The sequence below is a fragment of the Haemaphysalis longicornis genome, unplaced genomic scaffold (assembly GCF_048455015.1).
Source record: "Haemaphysalis longicornis isolate Haplotype H1 unplaced genomic scaffold, Haemaphysalis longicornis Haplotype H1 scaffold_7, whole genome shotgun sequence".
Taxonomy (NCBI): Eukaryota; Metazoa; Arthropoda; class Arachnida; order Ixodida; family Ixodidae; genus Haemaphysalis; species Haemaphysalis longicornis.
This window is the reverse complement of record NW_027526422.1, coordinates 101,773,973-101,796,256: the sequence shown is the minus strand read 5'-3', so window position 1 is coordinate 101,796,256 and position 22,284 is coordinate 101,773,973.

Genomic DNA, 22,284 nt, shown 5'->3' with positions numbered 1-22,284 from the left:
ATACTCCCTCTTATCTGGTCGCGTTTGCGCAATCGGAGTCGTTGACTCTGGGGAAGGCGTACGTGTCGCTCACTGGTGTAATCTACCTTATTCCTCAATGACAAGACTTGGTTGTAGATTGCTTGCAATGTCACAGAACTGCATGCTTACAACCCAAATGCAATGTGCAGTGTTTACGTGTAGAAAATGATCGTGTATGGCAGGGTGTGCTAGGTGAAACAAAATTGCCATAAAACCACTATACGACCAAACAATTTCTTTTCGCCAGTGTCGGTTTCACTGTCATGTTATATCGTTCCGTAACTCCAATATCCCGTACGCAACAACTTGTTTGGGAAATTTAACAAATCTGTCCCGAAGTATTTTGCGATGTCCAGTACCAGCACTGACGTCTGGCATCAGTCCAGGAACCTGTCGGTTTCGTGCTTCTCTCCTTTCGAGTTGTGTGTTACGGAAATGATTATGTTCGAAGCAAGGAACAAAAACGACTCCTTCTGCCCAGTGATGCCTCTAGATTGACCGACAGTAAATGATTGAGTCATAAGTTTTATGGAAGCCATTTGCCTCGGTACTCAATGGCGAATAAGGCACCGTGTGTTGTAGCTCAAGTGATGTCGGCCTCATTTTGTGCCAGTTGTAATGTTGCTAGTTTTGGTTTGTTTGGATACATTGTAAGAAATGTATCAGAAAGTTTAATACACTGCAACAAAATTAGTCAAAGAAAGATTCTTTTACCACACAATTAAGATGATTTTGAAAAAAGCAGCAAATAAAAAGAGCAATACATTGATATTGGCAAAAACAAAACACCGGCAATATTGCATACTGGATTCCGATAAAAGCAATTCTCTAATATTCACAGAGCGCGTACAAATGCATGTACTGAAACAATGGAAGCAGCCAGAAATTTAGCAAGGTGGCAGCTTGCTAGTTGAGGATGCTTGTAGTTTACTTGTTTATTTGTCTTCTCGTGATTCGTAGTCTTGTGTGTCTGGCACAAACTAAATGGAAAGCATGGGAAGCGACGTGCCTTTTGCTTGTAAAGCATTTGAAGCTCACGCATATTTCTTACAGGTTTAAGCTGTTAAGTGCCAGTTGATAAGACCGATAAGGCTTATAGGTACCAATTGAGTAAATTGACGAGCATTGCACATATATTTTTCTTACTCGTTCCTCTCGTTGTGTGAGTGATCCTATCTCTGAATTGCCTCTCAGTATGTGGAAAGATTTTCTCTTGTTTGTCAATGTAACTAGTAGGGGTATTTACGTGTTTGATATTCTCCCCTACTGTAAGGCTAAAAGCCACTTAGGGCGATTAGAAAAGGACAGAAGTCAAGAAAACTGCTTGAAAATGGCAACATCTTAAACGTGGTTGGAACAGAGCACTAATAAAGAACCGAACAGCCTGCGGCACTCATTCCCTTTCAATTAAATGGTTGATTGGATGCCCTCAAACACTCAACACCTCTCATTTCTTGTGTTCCTACGGGTTGCAAACGTGCACCTTCGATTTATTGAGGTAATTTTATGTATACTGCAGTACTTCATTTATTGTTATAATGGCACCAAGTTTTGCCAAGACATTGGCGACGCTGCCCTTTTCCTGACAAAATATCGACGCCAGGAGCTAGAGAACCGATGGAAACAGACGAGTGAATAGATGATCTCATGCACAAAAGCTTCTTGTTGTGGTCGCGAAATTACGGGTTTCGCTGCCACGGTATCCAGCCACACCCTCGAGCGCCGTACTCTAGTTATATGTTATACGTAGCTATCATGTATTAGAAATAATAACATATACAGAAAAATACAAGGATGGCGTGTACGAAAGTAGTTTCGGTTTATTATAGTATTGCACAGGATTGCATATTTACTTTTTCGATACAATCGAAACCACTTACAATCATCCCAGATATAATGATCTATCGGTTATAATGGTCATATTTCATAGCACTTACGGTTTTCCTATGCTACCCTTTGAAACTGCGTTCTTATATATACCGAACCATTTTCAAAACGTCCTATTTTTATAACGAACACTTCCGACATGGTCACGGTAAAAATATGGTGCATACAAAACGAAAAAAAATTGAGACAGTTCATAAAGCATGAGAGAGGCGGTGTGCTGGTACCTTTACATCTTCCGTTTAATTGCGAAGAAGATATCCCAGATGGGTGAGCACCGCACGACCGATGTCGCTCACTTTCCAGGCACTCCTTCAGAGGCAGAATGGCAGTGAGGAACAAAACAAAATGTGTGAGCATGACTCTGGACGGTCATCTGGCGGTAATTAGCAGGCATAATTTGTACGCCCCCGTAAAGGTAATCAAGTGTGAACAATTAAAAACTGAAGCCTATGCAAGAAGATATAAATAAACCTTATGCGCCAGCTCGTATAAACTTCCGCTCAAGCGTTCCTATCACCGGTGTCGATCTTCAGGGCGTCCGAACCGACACGGCCCCGGCCCCGCACGCTACAAAAAAAATCACGCCATATCCACGGAATGAATGATGATAAGTGGGGCGAAGCTCGAGAGGGGGAGATCATCGGTAACCGTAACTCTCCCGTGAAAGTTCGCCCATTACATCATTAAGAAAGACGTAAGACTGTGTGCGTACATTGTACAAATCAACTTTTATTTTCGGAGTCAATGCTCCCAGGCCCAGACCTGGTGAAAGACCCCGCGCCATCGAGGACTACCCCGCACCTCCACCACAATTTGTCACGTAGGATAGGACACAACGGTAAAGAAAGAACTTTTATTTAGGGCGAACTTGTGCCCGAACAAGACGAGAGGAAACGAGCAAAGGTCCTTGCGTCTCGTTCGATCTCTGAGAACGACTGCCTGCGTTCGCGGCGTGATCTCTTGCGTGATCTCCCCCTCGCAGTGCACGTGCGCTCGCGCCTCCGTTGGCGAACACAGACAAGCTCGCGCTCCCGGTGCCGAGTTTGCGCTGCCGGTTGCAGCCGGTTCTTGCGCGTGCAACGCGGCCCACTTTGCCACATCTCCGAAAGCATGCGGCCGCCACGTACCAGGAGACACAAGGTATGGACAGACCCATGACTTCAGGAGCTTCGCCCCTAAAAGCGCCGGTGGTTACTTAGCTATCATATAGGGATGGCGGTTCACCGATACTTCGTTTGCCCAGTTTCTGATAACAAATCGTGATGGCATTCCAACTTTCGAACTTTGCTCTTCTCCGGCTTAAGCGACGCAGCTCCCGGTACGATGAGCCTGTCGCGGCTGATAGCTACGGAAGCCTTTGCAGCGAGTAGAGATTTGGAAGACGTACCAATGAATGTCTTCGTGGGCATTGTGCCGGTAGCGCCACGTTTCGTACAAACACAGTTTGGTTGGATCTTATGCAAGCAGTGGGCGCCCTTTGTGAAGCGAAAGTCTTGTCACCGAAGTGGTTGTTTGACATGTACGCTAATTTGCGCGCTTTTGAAAGGCGAGTCCATATACAACGAACTACTGATATAACGAACAGGTTTTCCGGCACTTTCGAGTTCGCAGTGAGCGGGTTTGACTGTTTTATCAAACGTAGAGCGATGCGAGTGATTATTTCCAGCACTTTTAAATAACTAATTCATACATACGTACATACATACATACAGATATGCGTACCTACCTAAATACATACATACATACATAAGTACGTATATACATACATACGTACATACATACCTACATACATACATACATACATACATACATACATACATACATACATACATACATACATACATACATACATACATACATACATACATACATACACATATAATTCCAGCAGCGGACGGCAAAGCCTTTACTTACGCCATGGCAGAACGCGGAATCAACTCGCCTTTTCTAAAGCGGGTTTGATGAGCTCAGCGGTTGAAGCTTGTGCGGTTGCGGGTATTCAAATTTATGCGAGAATCTAATGTTCTCTGTTGTCTGTTTTTCAATTCGCTCTTTACTTAAGCAAGAACATGCTCTGTCTCTGAAACAATCGATTTCCCAGAAACGGAACACCAAGCGTGCGGAACGTCACACAGAAGACAATATCGAACGGACACAACAATCCACGGGGTGGGCTACCGCATCGTGATCGTTGAATTGACCCTGCGCCATACGCCTATTTTACCCAACAAGGTAGACAACTGCAATACAATGTTGGTTTTGAAGGCACGTAGTAGATGTCCTTTGGAGTTGACGGCGCGCGTTTTAACATAGGAATCAAACAGTACGCATGCATCTTTGGACGACCATAAAATCTTAGAACACACTCCTCACCAACGCTATTCCTACACATCTCAAGGCGAATGATTACCATATCGTCACTCTACAAGAAACTGAAAAAAATATCCGGAATAATCGTCAGCTTGTAAATGTATTATGCTTGAGCAGCGTTCTTTTTGTATGGTTATTTTGTGCTTGAAAACTGCGTTCCTTTTTATGCAGCAAAAGCGTACATCGAAAGACCTGCCGAAAACAAAACAGCGGGCAGCCTCGTGTGAAACAGCGCTATTGCCTGAAAGGTGTAGCTATTGTAAACTGGCCTTGCTTGAATGAATGGTGATTGACGCGTGATTGAATGAATGTATGAAGGATGGAAGGCAGGAAGGAAAGAATGAATGAATGAATGAATGAATGAATGAATGAATGAATGAATGAAAGAATGAACCACTTTAATGGGAATCGAGAAAGGAGGAGGGGAAAGCCTCAATGATGTTCTCATGAAAGCAAAAACACCCCAGAGTAGGGTCTAGCGCACAGAGTCTCCAGGCTCTCCGGCGAGAAGGTGTACGGAAACGCTGGCTATTAGGAAGATTGCAGCCTCGCTGGAAAAAAAAGGCGCCAGTGATAGTTGCGTTTACATAAAGAGCGTACCGGGTTTATCAAAAAGGCCTGCAAATGTAGCAGTTTCGGAGGATATAAAAACGTGCCGTAAGGTTACGGCCTGGTGCCTTAATAACGAAACACCTCTTTCTGTGAAATGCACGCTTGAATATACCACCCGGAGTGAAGGCCATTATAGTTCATGACAAGGTGATGTGGAAGTGATTCGGGTACATGTCCATATTGCGCTTTTTTTACGGTAGTCGTACCTTTAGCCGGTACCAAACGTTTACCTGGGAGTACTCTTTAGCAGACATAGTTACTGGGTGAGACTGGCAAGCTTATTAGCTGAGGGTAAAAAATACCTCCGAAGTCATCATATCAAATTTACAATCCTGCCAAATATATTAACCATTTTTTACTCTGTTATAGAGCTGTCACGAACATTCCGTGCAACCACAGTCGTGGAAATGAGAACGCGCGAGTTTTGTATGCAAAGGTCCGTGTCCCATACCTGAACGACAATCCCGACGATTGCTTCTCTAGTTGTCGTGACCTTCCGTTCTATTTTGGGCAGATTAAATTTATCAGCGAGGTCGCCAAATTGCGTACATGCCTCGTAATATTTCAATAGGTGCAATGCCCTTGATTGCTGAGCTCAGGACAAAGGAACAAAAGGCTATAGAAAAGTGCAGACTTCTTTCTTTTCATGTAGCTCTTCAAAAAGCACTTCAAGCGACTCTGTATCGCTTCCGATAAACTTCGGATTTTTCGCCGTTGTGTCTGGAGGCACTGTGAATGGTATCTTTTTCGACAGCGTATAACGGCACAGCGTGTGTTGAGTGATTTGCATTCTATTTCTTCAGTGCTTTTTTGGCAATTTTTTTAAGTCGCTGCAGGAGATGTTTATTGCTTAGACTGCAAAAAAAAAACTCCCAATCGCTACTAAATCGCTCTAGTGACGTAATTCAAGTGGTAGAAAAGTTCCAAGTCCACGAAAAAATCTTTTGAGCAGGAATATAATTTCTAAATAAGTATATATATATGTAATTTTCTTAGCAACGATTTCGAATCTTGAAGTAAATAAATTGCATATTCACCATTTCACCTCCAGAAAAGTAAAATGTACAAGTGAATTTTGTACTCACGAGTATGAATGTTTAGCGCCCTTGACAATGAAAGTAAGGCTGAAAAAAAGTGCATGTCTAGGAACCAGAGAGGACCTGAAACCAGACGCAATGTGCAGCCTCTTTTTTTTCTCCAGTTTCGGAAATATATTTGCTTGTCACGGAGGTGTTTTAAGACTTGCCTATTTAAATTCAACAGTGACATTACGATCATTTTCTTTTAACTTTATTTAAACTCACAGATTATTTTGGAAGCAGGCAGTCTCCGAGAAAGTAAACAATAACTCTCCTGACAAAGTAGCAAAACATCCTGGGCCATCTCCACTAACGTAAACCCTGGGGAGGGGCCAAACGTGCAGCATATCAGTGCATCCTTGGCCTGTGGGCATTGTTTTGTGCCAAAGCAGATGAATCTATTGGGGGGGTGAGGTATGCAGCTTTGCTGTAAAAGTGTCGTGTATTTGAATAACAAAGCGTTCTAGGGAAGGCGTGAAGGAGTGTCCCGGTGTTTTTTAGTAGGCGTTACAGAGTGTTCGAGCTCTAGGTGTAAACGAGTGGTGTCCCGGTGTTCTAGTACCCGGTTCTAGTACCCGGTGTTCTAAATGAGACAACGGTTATGACGACGACATGAGACGCCGACATCCGGAAGCCCCTAAAACATTGTCGGCTATTGTAAGTTGTTGCTTGAAGATACTTTAAACTCAAAATCTAAATTCTCCAGAACTTCAAGATGGCACTTTACTGCGCGGATGGTTTCCCATGTGCACTAAAGGCCTGCTGTACCAATACAGTATGACTCGCGCAGCATGAAACACAGCCCACGCCAGCTTTAACAAATTTCAATGCACTCCCAAATGAACCCCACACTGTAGCAAGTTATCTGGTATCATATTTGGCGGAAAACATCATTGACAATGAGTGCTTTATTCGGTTCTTAACCGGCAAAATGAATTCACACCAAGGTGTAGAAACAAAATCGAAAAAAAAAAAACTAAATTTGGAGCCTAAAGGGTATGTTCACCAGAACTAAACCCAAGCCTGAGCGTGAATTCTCGGGCCTGATGAACTCAGCCAGGAAGTGAAAGAAACAAAATCAATAACGGTTGCCAGCACACAACAGAACGGTTCGACCACTCGCCGTTTATAATGAAAGTCAATCTCATCCAGTATATTCAATTGCACAGAAGACAAATTTCGCCCCACGCCGATCCCCTCGTCAGAGCAATTACGATACTACAGTCGATTCGCGATAGTTAGAAGTCGCGTAATTGGAATTTTCGGTTAATTGGCTGCGGTTGTCGAGTCCCGGCATTTTTACCTGCAATATAATAGCAGAAACCTGTCGGTAATTTTAGCCTAAAACCCACCATCGCGGTTAATTAGAAGTTATTGTAGATAAAAAGCATCAACGAGGCCGTCATAGCCCTTTAAAATTCACTACTCACAAAAGCCAAACCATGCCGTGCTCTGCACTAGGGTGGGGCCATCGCAATTCTAGCACAGTCACTAAGCGGAAGGTCAGCTGAGACTCTGTCCACCGAACGCCATTGTCTTGTGAGTGTTTTTGTCTTTCCAGGTCGTCAACCTTCTTTGTTGAGCACAGTTCCGTGTGGTTTGCGCGATGGACGTTTCAGGGTTCGATTTTGCGATAAGTCTCTATCTGGACATACCGTGTTGTGCGCTCTAACTGCCAACGAAAGCCGAGATTCTGAATAGGATAAAAAAAATAAAAAAGGGAGACGAGTTCCGGACTCGTGGAAATGTTATTATTGGGTTTTATTTTTAATTTAAAGTTCGCATAATTCGAAGTTTTTTTGCCGCATTAACGGGAGTCTAGTGTACCTACCCTCAACATGTTGTCTTTACATGCCAAAATGTATTCGCACCGACATTCGGCACACTTTGGTATCTCTATGTTGTGTCTGTACCGGAGAATCGGGCTCCAGTATTGCAGCACAGCGAAAATCCGAAGACCCACACATTCCATTCGCCTCCTTGTTGTGTTTTTTATATGCTTAAAAAGTGCGCGCTCCTAGAAAGTCCTAAAACGTGGCTTATATTATGCGCTGTAACGGTTTAGCATCAAATAAGCTGAAAAAAATGCCGGTTCGATCACTGATAAAGGACCGGCGGCCGTTTGTCTGAACTAGAGGCGTATTTAAAACACCTATGTGTCGACATTTAGAGATTCGTTACATTCCTAAGCAGTCAAAATGTTCCTCCAGTTCTTGAGTATGCAGTCATAGATTCTTTGAATCAAGCGCGGCAACACGTTTTTTTAACTGTTTCTTTGGGAAAATAGAAACAAGACGTCAATCAGTTGAACTTATATTAAGCCGCTCAGGGCTTATACAGAACAGTTTGCGCCCTTCTTTGCTGTATGCATCCATCGAATATGTAGAAAAAAAAGGATCTCTCTCTCTCTACGTCTCTACGTCTCTATCTACGTTTCTTTCTATCTCTATTTCCTTCTGCGCCCTTTTCGGAAACCAAAGATGTGATCGCTCCGTGGAAAGCCTCGAATAATCGCTAGTTTTCAACAACACTCAGAACGAGCAAATTTGTATAGGCGTTTTCGCGTTTCACGTTTGACGTCTAAAGACTGTTCCAAACCCATGCATTACGTCATCGCACTACGTGTTACAACATCATATTGCTTGCTTTATATCTACAGAACTACACAGATATAGCAATACCTTTTTGCGGAATGTGGCAAGGACCAACCTTGGATATATTTGTGAAAATCTGAAAAAGTCAAAAATCGCCTTAGTTTTATCTTTCTTTTCAAATAAAAGCGAAATTCCTATATTATCTCGTGCATTTTTGAGAAAAACCGTGCGTGCTGATCAAATACATCAACACTAATAATATCAAAGTATGACAAATAATACTACAAAGTGAAGTCCTTGGTTTGTTTAGACGCATGAAAACAGGAGCGGACATTTTGAATATCTTTTGAATAGTGCCATGTTTATGATTTCTTTATCAGAAAATAGTAGCAGTAGTAAGGAGCCTTCAGTGCAAAAGGGGGACTACTGGTTACAATAGAAGAAAGGGATGGAGAGGTAGTGTGAGGAAAAATACACGTAGTGGTGCATGGCTTGCGACTTTGACCAATATCGACATTTTTTAAAACAGTTACGCCAGTCGGCCGATCGATCGGTTTTTGTGCACATAGGATACAATATACGGATTAAACGATAACCAACGTCAGCTCACAGAGTTACAAATCTGTTTTCGTTACTGAAGTCGTTTTAAGTATTTAAATGGCATATAACTGCGCGTAATTATGAAACATTCATGGAGCGTATACAACAACCTAATCCGGATTGCACATCTCGTTTACAGCTTTGATCATTACTACTGTATTTTGCTTGATTGGTAATTGCTAGTTTGACTTCAATGGGAGTCGCATGAAGCAGGTTCAACACAAAATAGTCCCAGTAGTATCACTAGGTTCATAAAAACACTGGCACAGTTTGCAGTACTGGTGCAAGGCCGGAGAAACAAAAGGGCTGGCATCCCCTCTGCCTTCGTTGAAGACCCGATTGTTGCACCTAACATGGATTTGCAAACTCACCGCTCAAAGGTCGGCATGACTGGCAGGAGAGCATCGTTTTGTCCACACCCTTTCACATCTGTCTAAAAGAGAACCGCGTTAGCACGTGCTAACCGCCTGCGGCAACCGCCTTCGCAAACTCGGCGTCTGTTGGGCAAACTCGGCGTCGTTGCTCACGACATCAGGAACGAACGCACGTGAACCGGCGATTAAAACAGTACGCGAAAAACCACGCAACGAACGCTGGGCAGGGGGTTCTCATAAGTCGAGCTGCTCAACGCCGGGAACAACGCACGAGAAGCAGGCGCACGTGGGCTCGGTAGTTTTCTTTCTTTGCGAGCTCCTTCCATAGCGCAAGCACGGCCGCAAACCTGGCTGACGCCGAGCTCTCCTTACGAGGTGCACGCTGACGTGCACTTGTAATTCGTTCTGGGTATTTTGTAGCGTAAGCTACACTGGCCGAGGTTGAGCAGTTTCGCGGGTGCCGTGAAGGGCCGTTCTGCGCATGCGCGACGGGCATTGGATTGGATTGAATTGGTTTGGCTTGGCTTGGATTGGATTTGGATTGGATTGGATTAAAGTGGATTTTGTTGGATGGTGTTGTGTCATAGCCGCGACAGACGCACTGGCGCCGGCGCTTGCCAAGGTGTGCGCCTCAATTGCGCACTAGCCAAGTCTGACCCTGCCCCAGAGCCGCATGATAGCCGTTTCGCATGACTCGTGAAGAGACGTGCTGAGCATGCGCGAGGAGCAGTGACTGGGCAGGACTGGAGTGGACTGGACTGGATTCGATTCGATTGCTGAACCTTAGCTCACGCTACGTATATCCTGGCATAGCAGAGCTAAGCCACTACTAATTTTTTTAAGTGCAAAGAACTTTAGCCGATCGCCTTTTCTTCCTAGCTCGCTCGCTCGACCCAGGTATATATATGGAGGACCAAGGCGGCGCCCCGGGTTAACGCTGTTGTTCGAGGCGTACCCCAGAGGCTTTGAAAGCCAAGCGGTTTATATAGTCATAAGCGCTCGAAATTGGTAAAACGCTGGCGCTTGTCATGCATCGTCCCGTTGTTCAGCGCAAAGAAAACTACAGGTATCCTCGGTGTTCAATGGCGTGGAATGTATGCAGGAAACCAAGTGTGCGCCGCCATATCTGTGGCCAAGCGTCTGTTGCTAGGCGACATTACGCGCACGGCCCGCAGATCAGACACCCCTCTTCTCCTCCATGCAACAGTGTGAGTGCGCCCGTGTCCTCCGCGATTTTGCTGCCGGTGGCGCGCCGACGGTAGCCGATCGCGAAGGATACAGTGCGCCGTCACTCGTTACGTCGTGCTCCGCGGGATGGCGGCACTTGTCCGTGCTAAGCACAACTGTGAAACACATCACTGTGTTTCACGTTGCGAACTCTTTGCCGAACACAAAGTAATGCGTCGAGTTCACTGTGAGTGCGATTAATAACATCTCTGTTGACCCAACTGTTTAGAATCGGATTGGAAAGGAGCAGGTGACGCACGCCGGTGTCTTTTAGGTGCGACTGCATCTCATTCACTCGCCTTATCCCTGCATCCGGCGTCGTCGGCGTCAGCACCTCCCCCATTCTCGTCACCGCGCGAGCTGCGCTCTCCGCCGCTCTACCCCTCCCCTCTCCGATGCCCCTCTCTCGCGAGGGGCATTGGATTGGATTCGAATGGCTTGGCTTTGCTTGGCTTGGCTTGGCTTGGCTTGGCTTGGCTTGGCTTGGATTGGATTGGATTGGATTGGATTGGATTGGATAGGATTGCAACGCTGCAACGTGAACCACCTATGCGTCGCATCTATAGAGGGGTTCCCACGAGGGGAGGTGGTAGTTTTTTTTTAACGCAGAGCTTTTCTTTAACTCACATCTAGCGTCCGCCGTCCGTCCGCAACAGCTCAGCGCGCAGGTGCGCCCTCTCCCCCACTCCTCCTCTCCCGCATCACGCTACCCTCCTCGCTCTCAACAACAGGTCCGCAGCCCTCCCCCTACACTATATATTAAAAAAAAGTTATCGGCGCCTGCTCTCGATTCCACGACCCTGTGGGCGGAACGCGAGGTACATGGTGCTCTTCCCACTGCGCCACAAAAGCGACACAGAATCAAAGGGTACGAACGCGCCTTATATCCTTGACTCATTCAAACTACGTCAAGAAGCTGCTGATACACGGCAGCAGCTGCATCGATCTCGTTTCACCAGTTGCTGCAACGCACGACCACTGCTTAAAGACCCCTTAACCGTACACTTTAGCGACCACGAAGCCGTCGTTCTCAGCGTCCAATACAACGACAACAGCAACAAATAAATAAATAACGACTTACAACAACCTACTCCTTGCCTTCACTTCTTGCGTCACAAAAAAAAAGAAAAATTGGGCCCATCTCTCGACGAGGGGGGACTCGAGTCGCAAAATCACGAAAGTAATAATGAATATATGAAAGAAATAATATTAATTAATAGTAATAAGGAATAATAGTTAACACATTCACTACCACCCCACCACCACCCCCCAAACACTAACATTAACGCAATACACCCACCCCCTACGCGACGCATTTACTCGAGTCCCCCCTCGTGGGGAGATGGGATTTTTTTTCTTCGGCGTGCGACCGCAGTGGCCCAGGCTGCGCCGTGTCCGTGGCTCATAGAAGAAAGCCGTGGCGCATCGGCCATGTCTGTGGCCGTTTCCAGTGTTGCTAAGCGAAGAAATTGACCGCTAAACTTTTCAACGAATACCGTGTATAGGTACATTTGAGAAAAGAACATACGAAATTGACCGGCAGTGCCCGCGTTCCTTTAGTTAAGGACGACCGTTAGGTTTGTTTTTACGATAGTAAACGCAAAATTTGGCAGTGCAACGCCGGCACGGGCAAGTAGAAAAACACAAAGAAAACAGTACTCCCGCTGGCGCAGTTTCCGGCAGGGGGAGCGTGAGCACTGCGAAGGCGGGAAATTTGAATTAAGTAGGGTGGTAGCAGTAAGTGGATAACGGCGGTACAGCCCACTATGGCGAATCACTGCTCTGTCCTTCCGAAAGCTTTCACATTGAGTGGAACTGCTTTAATTTTTTCCAGTAACGTTATACAGCGAAACTGAAAGCTTAAACAACACATTTGCAAAAATCCAAGTAAACTAATTTAAGAGTGACGTGTATGCCTGGAGGAGAAAAAATTCTAACCCTGAATGTTTCATTCTGGTTATAAAAACAGAAATATTCTCAATACCTAAATAAATTCAACGAGTTTATTTGCAACTCTCATTTCCGCAGGACCCAATACAGTAGGGTGTTATAAAAAAATTCCCCCGCATTTCCCCGAGGGGGAGAATGTGAAAGTGCGAATACACGGTTGTCGGCCCGCTTGCGGCGCTTGCGCTCGGCCCCCGCAGCCCACCGCCTCGCCGCCTTCTCTTCCATCTCTTCCATCGGGTTTGTAGTATCACGTGTACACCACGCAGTTATCAAGCCGCTATAACGCCGCTGAGTCGCCAACGCACGCCGCTGACGACGTAGTTTGAATGCGTTAAAGATATAAGGCGCGTCAACACTGATATGACCGTCGCGTCCGTGGCTTGATCGGTAGAGCGTCGCGCTGCGGCCGCAAAGTCCTCGGATCGAAACCTGGCGCCGGATGCTGTTTTTCTTTATAGAGGAGCACTGCGGACGCCGCCGACGCCGCCGACGCCGGCGGTGGATGGTTTGTGGTCGCTTATAAAGTGTATTCACACTTAAAAACAACTTCCATCCAAATCCAGGCAACCCTCATTCCAGTCAGTTCAGTCCAATCTTGAATTTATAATTCTTGTTTCATCACACTAAAGACGACCGAGCGCTTACCGCAAAAATTCCGGACGAGTAGTCTACAAACGTTTGACGATAAATTATTTCCGCCGATCAGTTCTACGCATTGGCTTCGTAAGCAAGGTGACTTTGTAAATTCATAAATTTTTTAGGTGCCCAGTGCAGCGTGTGACAACATTTTTTTGCCTCTATTACCCCGCGCAAGCATTGGTGGTTCGGTACAACCAACCAATAAAATGGCTCGGAGGACCCAAAATGGGTACCATTCTACCGGAGAATAGACTAAGCAACCGAAGTCGCAATGCGGTTGCAGGAAAATTGTTTTTTTTTTACTTGAAACACTCTCAGGACATTGCAAAACTCTTCTCGCTGTATGCTTGAACGCGGCACCTTGCCACGCGAAGTTGGAGAGACCGAGCCGACTACAAGCGTGCTTCAAAATTTTTAGGAATGTAAAATTGAAATGCCTAGCCGGATCTCCTGTTGATCTCTTCTATATACAGTAATCCCTCATTATAACGAAATCAATTTACTCGATATATTGCTTTATTATAAATTTCTTCTGATCCCAAACCAAACGCATGCATTTTAAGCAGCATTACTCGAAGCGAACGCCGATCTTGACCCGCTTAGAGCGAAGTGGCGATCGAAAGCATCGGCGAGCGGCGGCGACCCAGCGGTTCAGGCTGTCCACACGGCGGGTCAACGCAAGCTGGTGTTTCCCCGACGATTTTCTGGTGCCGATCAAGCTCGATTCCCGCCATCCGATTTTAGACAAACGGTCGATAGGCGTAGTAAGGTCATTGCACTTTGTTCCTAGATAAACAATGTCATGGACGCGACGGCCCGCGAACACCGACACTCGAATCGTACAATTAGCAGTGTCGTCGACAACGGGCGCCCAAAACCTCACGGCGTTAAACCTGGGAAACAAATCGCCCAGTTATCATTCAAAGCCCTTAGTGCAAAACCAGTCAGTTTTGACAGACTGGCAAACTGAGAAACTGACAAAGAATTGTTTTTAAACAGTCCTAGACATCTACAATTTATTTGTGCTTTGAAAAACTAGGAAACCAGGAAGGCACAATGCGCCAGTCTGTGTCTCGTTTCTAATGACTTGCGTGAATGCGAGTATATCTATGTGATCGTACACTGTACAGACGATTACCTTGAATCGGCAGGCCGTGTAGGTAGGCTTCTTGACTTTTCCCTTGTATGTTTACGTATTTTTAACTTCTCAGCTACATCAGCCATTTCGCTGAAGATACCTTCGTCGGGAACACCTGGCAACCTACTTATGCTTGTTGGATGGGCGGCTGTATTGCTAAGTCTCATGCATTTCCTGTTGCATACGGTTAATTATATTATATATGATGGAGCAATGGCGTAGCAATGCAGTGGGCGTAGATAGGATGATGATGATGATGATGAATTATTTTATTAAAGCCTGACCAGCGCCAATCTCTTCAAGAGATGACACATTGGGTTGAAGTTTTTGGCCACCTTTGAGTTGTCGCAAATCTCCAAGGAGGTGTCGTATTGCTCCCACATGAACTGCACTGATGTCTACTTCCTCATTGGCGGTTTGGAAGCTCAGAACAGTTTGCATGATACACTTGAAGTGACTCAACAGCAGCAAGAAGTTGTCAACGCTAGCTGTAATCTCTAGGGCACTGGTCAATTTTTTGGGAAGCCAACTAACGCACGTTAATGTTTTCGTATCGGCACCCGTGGAATGAAAGGCAGATTCCGTAGACGTGATCGACCTTTGGGATGTGAAGCAAAGCCACATTTTACGTTTTTCTTTCCGATATCCTTGATCGTGTTTTCACTGAATAGCGGAGTATTGTTGCACAAGGTGGGACGAGCCGTAGGACGCTGAGCATACCCAGAAGTATCATGATTTGGGTAGCACATTGCGCCACTTTCCCTAAGTCATCGTCATTGATGACGATTATGGCTTGCGAAAATGTGCATAACGGAGAAACAGAAGCTGAAGTCGAGGGCGGGATAAACCCAACGCATAAATACCTCACCTTGCCCCAGAAAAAAAAACAGAACGAAAAAAATAAAAAGACAGGTCATTTTCACTAACGCGTTACCTTGGGAGGTGCGAAGCATGTTGTCTCTTCAAAGGTTGTAAGTCTCTCTCTTGCCACATGGCGCGCGCAGGTATACGCGATATCCAAATTACAGTGATGGAGGAGAAGCAAAAGTCTAAATGGAGAACTGGAAAATTTTAGAGTTAAAGGCGAGAACCGAGCGGAAACAAAGCAAGCAAGCAAACGAGAACAAAAAACACGTGTACTGGTCCCTTCTTTTAGTACGCGTTTTTGGCTGTGGAGATGAAATGTTCTAGCGCGAGGCGTTGGAAAACAGTGTACTAGTATTTTAGTAGTCGGATCCCATGAGAATACAACGACACAAGAGACCTAAAGCCCGGGCATCTTTGGGTCTTGGCCCCTAAAAAATCTGCCGCCGACAATGAACTCGTCAGTACAATGTCGGACCTTAAAGCTGACTCCCGTAGCTGCTACACAGGCGACGCTTGTTGCCGCACTCCTGACTTGTTTATTTGACAAGACTGTCCTGATCGGGTCGGCAGTGCATCTTCGACAGGATCAACGACGCACACACGGTACAGTGTAGGATCAGCTACTAGTAGGTGCCGGGATGCCTGTCGCCGCAACGGATGTGAAACCGGAAGTTTCGGCGTGCAGTAGCTAATCTCCACCGTAGCCGGCCAGTAACGTCCAAAGTTAACGGCGGCCTTAACGCTGATCATACTGAAATTTCAAAGTTCCCAGGTGATCCTACGAAACATGTTGTAGAAAGATTTGCAGTTTCCAACACACAATCCGGAGATTGATGGAAGAATATTAAGGAGAGCGAGACACTCTCCGTCCTCTCACCTTGAGACAGCACCGCGCGGAACACCCTGAATTGCATTCAGAAAACTGTAATGAAGCATGTTCGTGATGTCCTCTACTGTTCACGTATGCCCATAGGAGGGGGTAACAGCTGAAGGCAGGAGTGGTTGTTGCAATTCTGATCACCAAACTAAGATAATCAGGTTTCTGCCCGGGCAACACTGGGCCAAAGGATTGACTCCCAAGAAGAGCGCTTTTCAGCGTCACTAGGCAAAATAGGACTAATTTTGAAGAAATTGCATGCTATGTTTTCGTTCTCTTTTTACGTTCCAATATACAGCAGCGCGCTTCTTGGCAGACTTCCTTTTATTAAGAAGGCGTGCATGGTAAAAATCTCACCGGCTCGTCTACCTCCTGGTTACGAGTAAGCTCTTGGAGATGAACTTGTAAGGCTGAACCGCTTCCAGCACGTTGGTGCCTGCTTTACCCACCGATTTTTCCGAAGGCCTTCAACTTTTCACCATCTTCTTTGAAACTTCCCCAACAAGTCACCTTTCCGGCAGAGCCGGTGCAAGCGCGAGCACTGGCAGCATCCGCCATGTTGGCAGCTATGGTTTCTTTTCCGTCTTGCGGGCTAGAAAAGACCAGTGCTAGAAAACACTATTCATAAATGTGGGGCTATTCTTTATGCTACTCAGCTGATTGGATGATATGGCTTCTTCGTGATGTCCGAAAATAATTGTGACAACGTTTCTCCCTCCAGCCGTTTTTCACTTGTCTCCTGCTGTGAAACCTATGTGTTGTGTATTTGCAGAAAGAAGATGAGGCTCCTGGAATATACGGTATCACTATCATCGTCATTTTACGTTTACTGAGGTATCTCCATTAGGGTGTCCTATGGCTTCGTTACGTCGTAGCTAGAACGCAACGAGCAGGTCCCTCCGCAACATTTCGTGCCGAAACCAGGGAAAACGAGCGGTTCTCGACGGCATGTGCAAGGAGCGAAAGGAGACGACCAGTGTCTTCCGAAAAGCGTGGCCAAAGCAACTTCTTCCTCCTCGGAACCGCACCCAGGGAGACAACGCGCCGACCTGACCGCCTGCCAAGCGAGTATGCCGGAAATTTTCACTCACCGATGAACCGGCTGAAAGCGAAACGTGCTGCCAGGCGAGCCCAACTTGCCAAAGTCCGGATCGAGGCAAATGGCTGCTCTGACCGAACATCCATCAGGAAGGTGGTAGAAAATCTCGTTGCCATCCGCGACGAGCTTAGCCAGATCGACGCCCAGGTCGAGGACGCGATTCCGGTCGAGGAGCTGGGAAGGAAGTACGAGTAGGCGGCGCACTGCAACCACCATACGCTCGAGGCTCTGACTCGCCTTACGTGCCGGCTAGAGGACCTCAGCGTCAGCAGCACGGCGCGACATGCCCCCTCTGCTGCAATGACTACGTAACTTGCCCGAATGACAGCTCCGTCCCATATCTACGGACCTCGTCTCCCAACTCTCAACATCAAGCCTTTTATTGGGACGTGTGTCAATGAACGCCATTCTGGGAGTAATTCAATGGGGCAGTCAACACCAACGAGGCATTAACCACCACCTACCAGTTTCACTACCTCCGAAACTAACTGGAAGGTGAAGCAGCAGCTTCCATTGCCGGACTGACAACAATTAAGGCGTGCTATGAGAGTGCCATACAGCTGCTCAAGGACAGAATCGGCGACAAAAACCAGATCATACAGACGTATTTCTGGATGCGCCGCGAGCTGCAGCACGTGACATATCCTTCGGATACGAAAGAGCTGCGCAGATCTTACGACATCGTCCAGCTGAATGTCCGCTGCCTCAACGTTCCCGACGTTCCAACGCGCAGCTTCACGGCGATGCTGTACGACATGTTGCTCGAGGTCTTGCCGGAAGACATCGTGCTAGCATTTCGTAGGCATGGCCACGTGCAGGAGAATTCAACGACCACGGCGTCATCTTCCGGGGAAGAAAACGTAACGAGCTGTGGGCGGCAACTCGAGCACCTCTTGCGATACACGATGATCAAACTCGAGGCGAGAGAGGGATGTTTGCTCCAATGAAACCTTCGACACGTTAAAGTGACCCCTTCAACGTAACGGTAAATCAACGTCGGTGCTACACGCCTCTCAAGTATCGATGCCTAAACGCAACGGGTGCTCCCTTTGCAAATCGGCAAAGCACAACACCCAGGCATGGCACTCTTCGTTGAGCATAGAAGAGTAAAACTAGCGGCCTGAAAACAAGAACGACGCTATAGATGCATGGCGGTGGGCCACCAATCGAAGGAGTGTCAACGAAAGATAATGTATTTGACATGCAAGGGACGGCACGCAACCATCATGTGGGACCCTGGCTACAAAGCTAGGCTACAAAGCAAGGTCAGAAGCAAAACCACCTCCAATTCCCGGTGCAGACGCTGGGTACGAACTCAGCATCTCCATAGTGAAAATTTAAAGCTCAACAAATTTAGACACAAGACGAATGACACGGGGATAAGCGCAGGGAATGACAAGGGACAGGGACAAGTGTCATTCGCCTTGTGTATAAATTTGTTGCGCTTTAAATTCTCACTATGGAGTACCAACTAGCTCGAACCCTCACGTCGTTCAGCATCGCCAGCCCTCGCTAGCTCCCAGAAGGATGAAGGAGGGCACCACCAGACAGGCCTTGGGTTATTGGGACTACCAATATGCGTTACATACGAGGCATTTTGGACGGCGGCAGCCAACGAACGTTCATTAAGGAAGACGTCGTGGCAAAATTGCGACTAAAGTCGCAGGAGAGACAAGCCCCGGCCTCGGTACCTTTGCAACGTCAGTCATCTCAAGTGGGAAGAAGAATCGCTGAGGTTCCATTGCACAGCTAGTTTCCACGCAGTGGCAGTACCCATTATCTGCCCAAATGTCGCAACTATGGAGATGAAAAGCCATTTTGGGAAGCATCAACCGAAGTTTGGTTACAATCTTGCTGACGAACGTAATGTAAGGACCAAGATATCGACCTGCTCGTAGGATCTGACCAGGCTTGGACAATATTAACAGGAGACATCAGTCGCTGCAATAAAATGCAAAGTTTAGTAGCTTTAAAGAGTTCGCTCGGATGGACGCTTGAAGGCCCTGACCGGGAACCGAGTCGTGCGAAGCAGACAACGGCGGAGGCGTTTTGCGTGTTTAGTAGGCAAGTGCCACGCAATGTCAAATCAAAACGGGACCCTGCATGGAGTCGACACGGCAGCCTTGGTGCCTTATATCAAGGTTCTGCATCCATCGCACAGCACACCACAGCAAGGAAGAAAGCAAGGGCACTTAAGGGTTTTCAAGCAGACTTGCAGCGCTATGGACTATCAAGCAAGCATATAAGTTGCCGGGAGCCCCATAAGAGATGTTGAATGCGTAAGAGCGAACATCCACTTTTAAAAGAATTGAGGCGCTTGCCGCCATCCCCCCAGGCTTTACAGGTCGCAGACATATGCACTGTGCCAAAGCCAATGGATCAGACACATTTTATGCCAACATTAGGAGAGAGAGAAAGAGAAAAGACTTTATTGGACCCAAATAAGATGACTGGTCTGATGTCTTCTTTCTTGCAAGGGCTCAGCCGACTCCAGGGAAGTCAGCGGCCTCTCTTAATATTCGGACCAAGGCCTGTTGAACTTCAGTGGTATAGCTGTGATGCGCGGACTCACAATGATCATCGTTGTTTATGTTTAGTAAATATGTGCCGTGTTCCTGTGGATTCGTAGAAATTTGCGGGCATTCCCGCATTCTGTGTGAGAGGATAGTCCCCCCTGAACAAAATTTACATCTCTGGTCATGTAAGCCGGGATACATCTGCTGATACAGGACTGGGTTTGGAAACGAATTGGTCTGCAATAGTCGTAGTGCTACAGCCTGTTTTCTATCGAGGGATTGGTGTGGGGGCCGGGATATGATCGTATCCCTCCCTGTAGTAGTTGAGATTTTCCCCATACGAGAGAAGCCTGCCGCCGTCCCGAGGAGTGTCAGCGGATGCGACTGGCAAGGTTTAATTGGTGAGAGCGCAAGCCAACTCATGTGCCTCCTCGTTATCTTCCAGGGTAGCGTGTGCAGGGACCCAGAGTAGCGTGAGAAGCTTCACAAAACAATACACAAGCGCAGGCATACTTGAATGGCTACAGGCATCGTAAGCACAGCAGGCACTCTGGGCATGATAATCCTCTGAACCTTTCGGAAGCAACGCGGTGTCTAACCTGGATGCTATGGAAGAAAGCAAGTAAACGAAAAAAAAGGTGTATGAAAAAGGCTATCTAGGTTCAAGTGGCCCGAACGTTAGTCTTTCACCAGTATCTGAGGCACTATGTTTAAACAGGAGCCATTCTCAAGATGCTATGTTTTTTCGCATCTGTTTTGTGGCCGGGAGTATGTTGTGAATCGTACAGAAAAAAGATGAGGCCCCTGGAACATACTGCATCACTATCATCTTCATTGTACCTTTACTCAGTCATCGCCATCAGGGTGTCCCACGGCCTCCTTCCCTAGTATCTAGACCGCAACGAGGTGGTCGCACCGCAACACTATGCTTTCACTGCAAGCTTTTTTTTAAGGATTACCTTAGCTACAGCCACCCTCCCCTGGGCTTCGTAGTGGTCAATGCACCAGACACGTACTCTGAGTGTCGGGGGTTCGGATCCCACCCGGCGGTCATTTTTTCTCCCCTTTCTTTCTGTCTTTCAAAATTCTTCATATGTTTCAATGACCTACCGCATTCTCCCCTTTGTTTTCGGAGGCATTCTTGACTAGCAACCCTTACTCCTGCCTGAAATCAATGAGCCCCTCATTTCCCACTCTGCTTCGCTAGATCCATAGCGAGGGCCTGTGTTCTGGCCGCCTTAGTGCCATAGGTAGCTTAGGAGGATTCAACGCTGGTCTACCACTCTCGACATGTCGTAGACACTCGAGTCATGGCACGGAGGCTACACAAAGGTCCCCATAGCTCCGACTGTACCGAGTGATGCTGGCAACACACCCCAGCGCAGGAAATTAAATACCTTAACATAAATACCCCAAAAAGTGGAGGGAAAACAACCCCGCTGGAAGCGTAGTGGTTATCGCAACAGACGCGTATTCTGGAGGTCGTATGTTCGCATCCCAACCGATGGGCATTTCTTAAATTTCTCTCTATCTTTCGAAATTATTCATCTGTTTCTATGACCGGCAGCATTCTCCCTTTTGCTTTCCGAGGCATTCTTGACTGCCAACCCCTATTGTTGTCTTAATTCAACGAGCCCCTCATTTCCTACTATGATTCGCTACATGCATAGCGAGGACCTCTGTTCTGGCAGTCTTGGTGCCATGGGTAGCTTAAGACGGCTTGACGCTGGTCGACCACTCTTGACATGTTGTAGACACTCAAGTCCCGGGCCAGGGGTTAAAATGAAGGTCCCTTCTTCCCGAGTAGTCCGACTGGCCCTGGCTACCACCCCCATGCACAGGAACCAAAATTCCTGAACAGAAATAGCCGAGAAAGGGGAGGGGAAGCAGCCCCGCCCGTAGCGTAGTGGTCATCGCACTAGACGCGTGTTCTGGAGGTCTTGAGTTCGGGTTCCATTCGGCGGGCGTTTTTCTCTCCACTTTTTATCCACTTTAGGGGGTGGAGTGCACGATTTTTCTGTATAATGTTTGCGCGCTCGTGCACCCGTCTCCAAATAAATCTGCTTTTACCGGGTCGATATTAGCGCAAGCACAATAAAAAAATATGGCCCCATCAGACTGCCTTTGGTCTGATAACGCAAGAGACCCAGGTTCAGTTACGTCCAACGGCAGCGTTTTTTTTTTTTCATGAAGCGCTTCCACGATCGTCATCAGCGAGATAGAATATTGGCGTTTTTTCTTGAATTTTAGGCGATCACGGACGAATCAGTAAGACATATAAGGCTTCAATTTAGAAGCGTTTTACTTGTACAGGCTTATTTAAACAACATTTAAATTCGAAACTGTAGCAAACTGGGCCAGTTGGTAGAGATTCATATTGGTGAAACAGCGCGAAAAAGCCAAGACAGAAGGAAGAGGACAACAACAATACTTG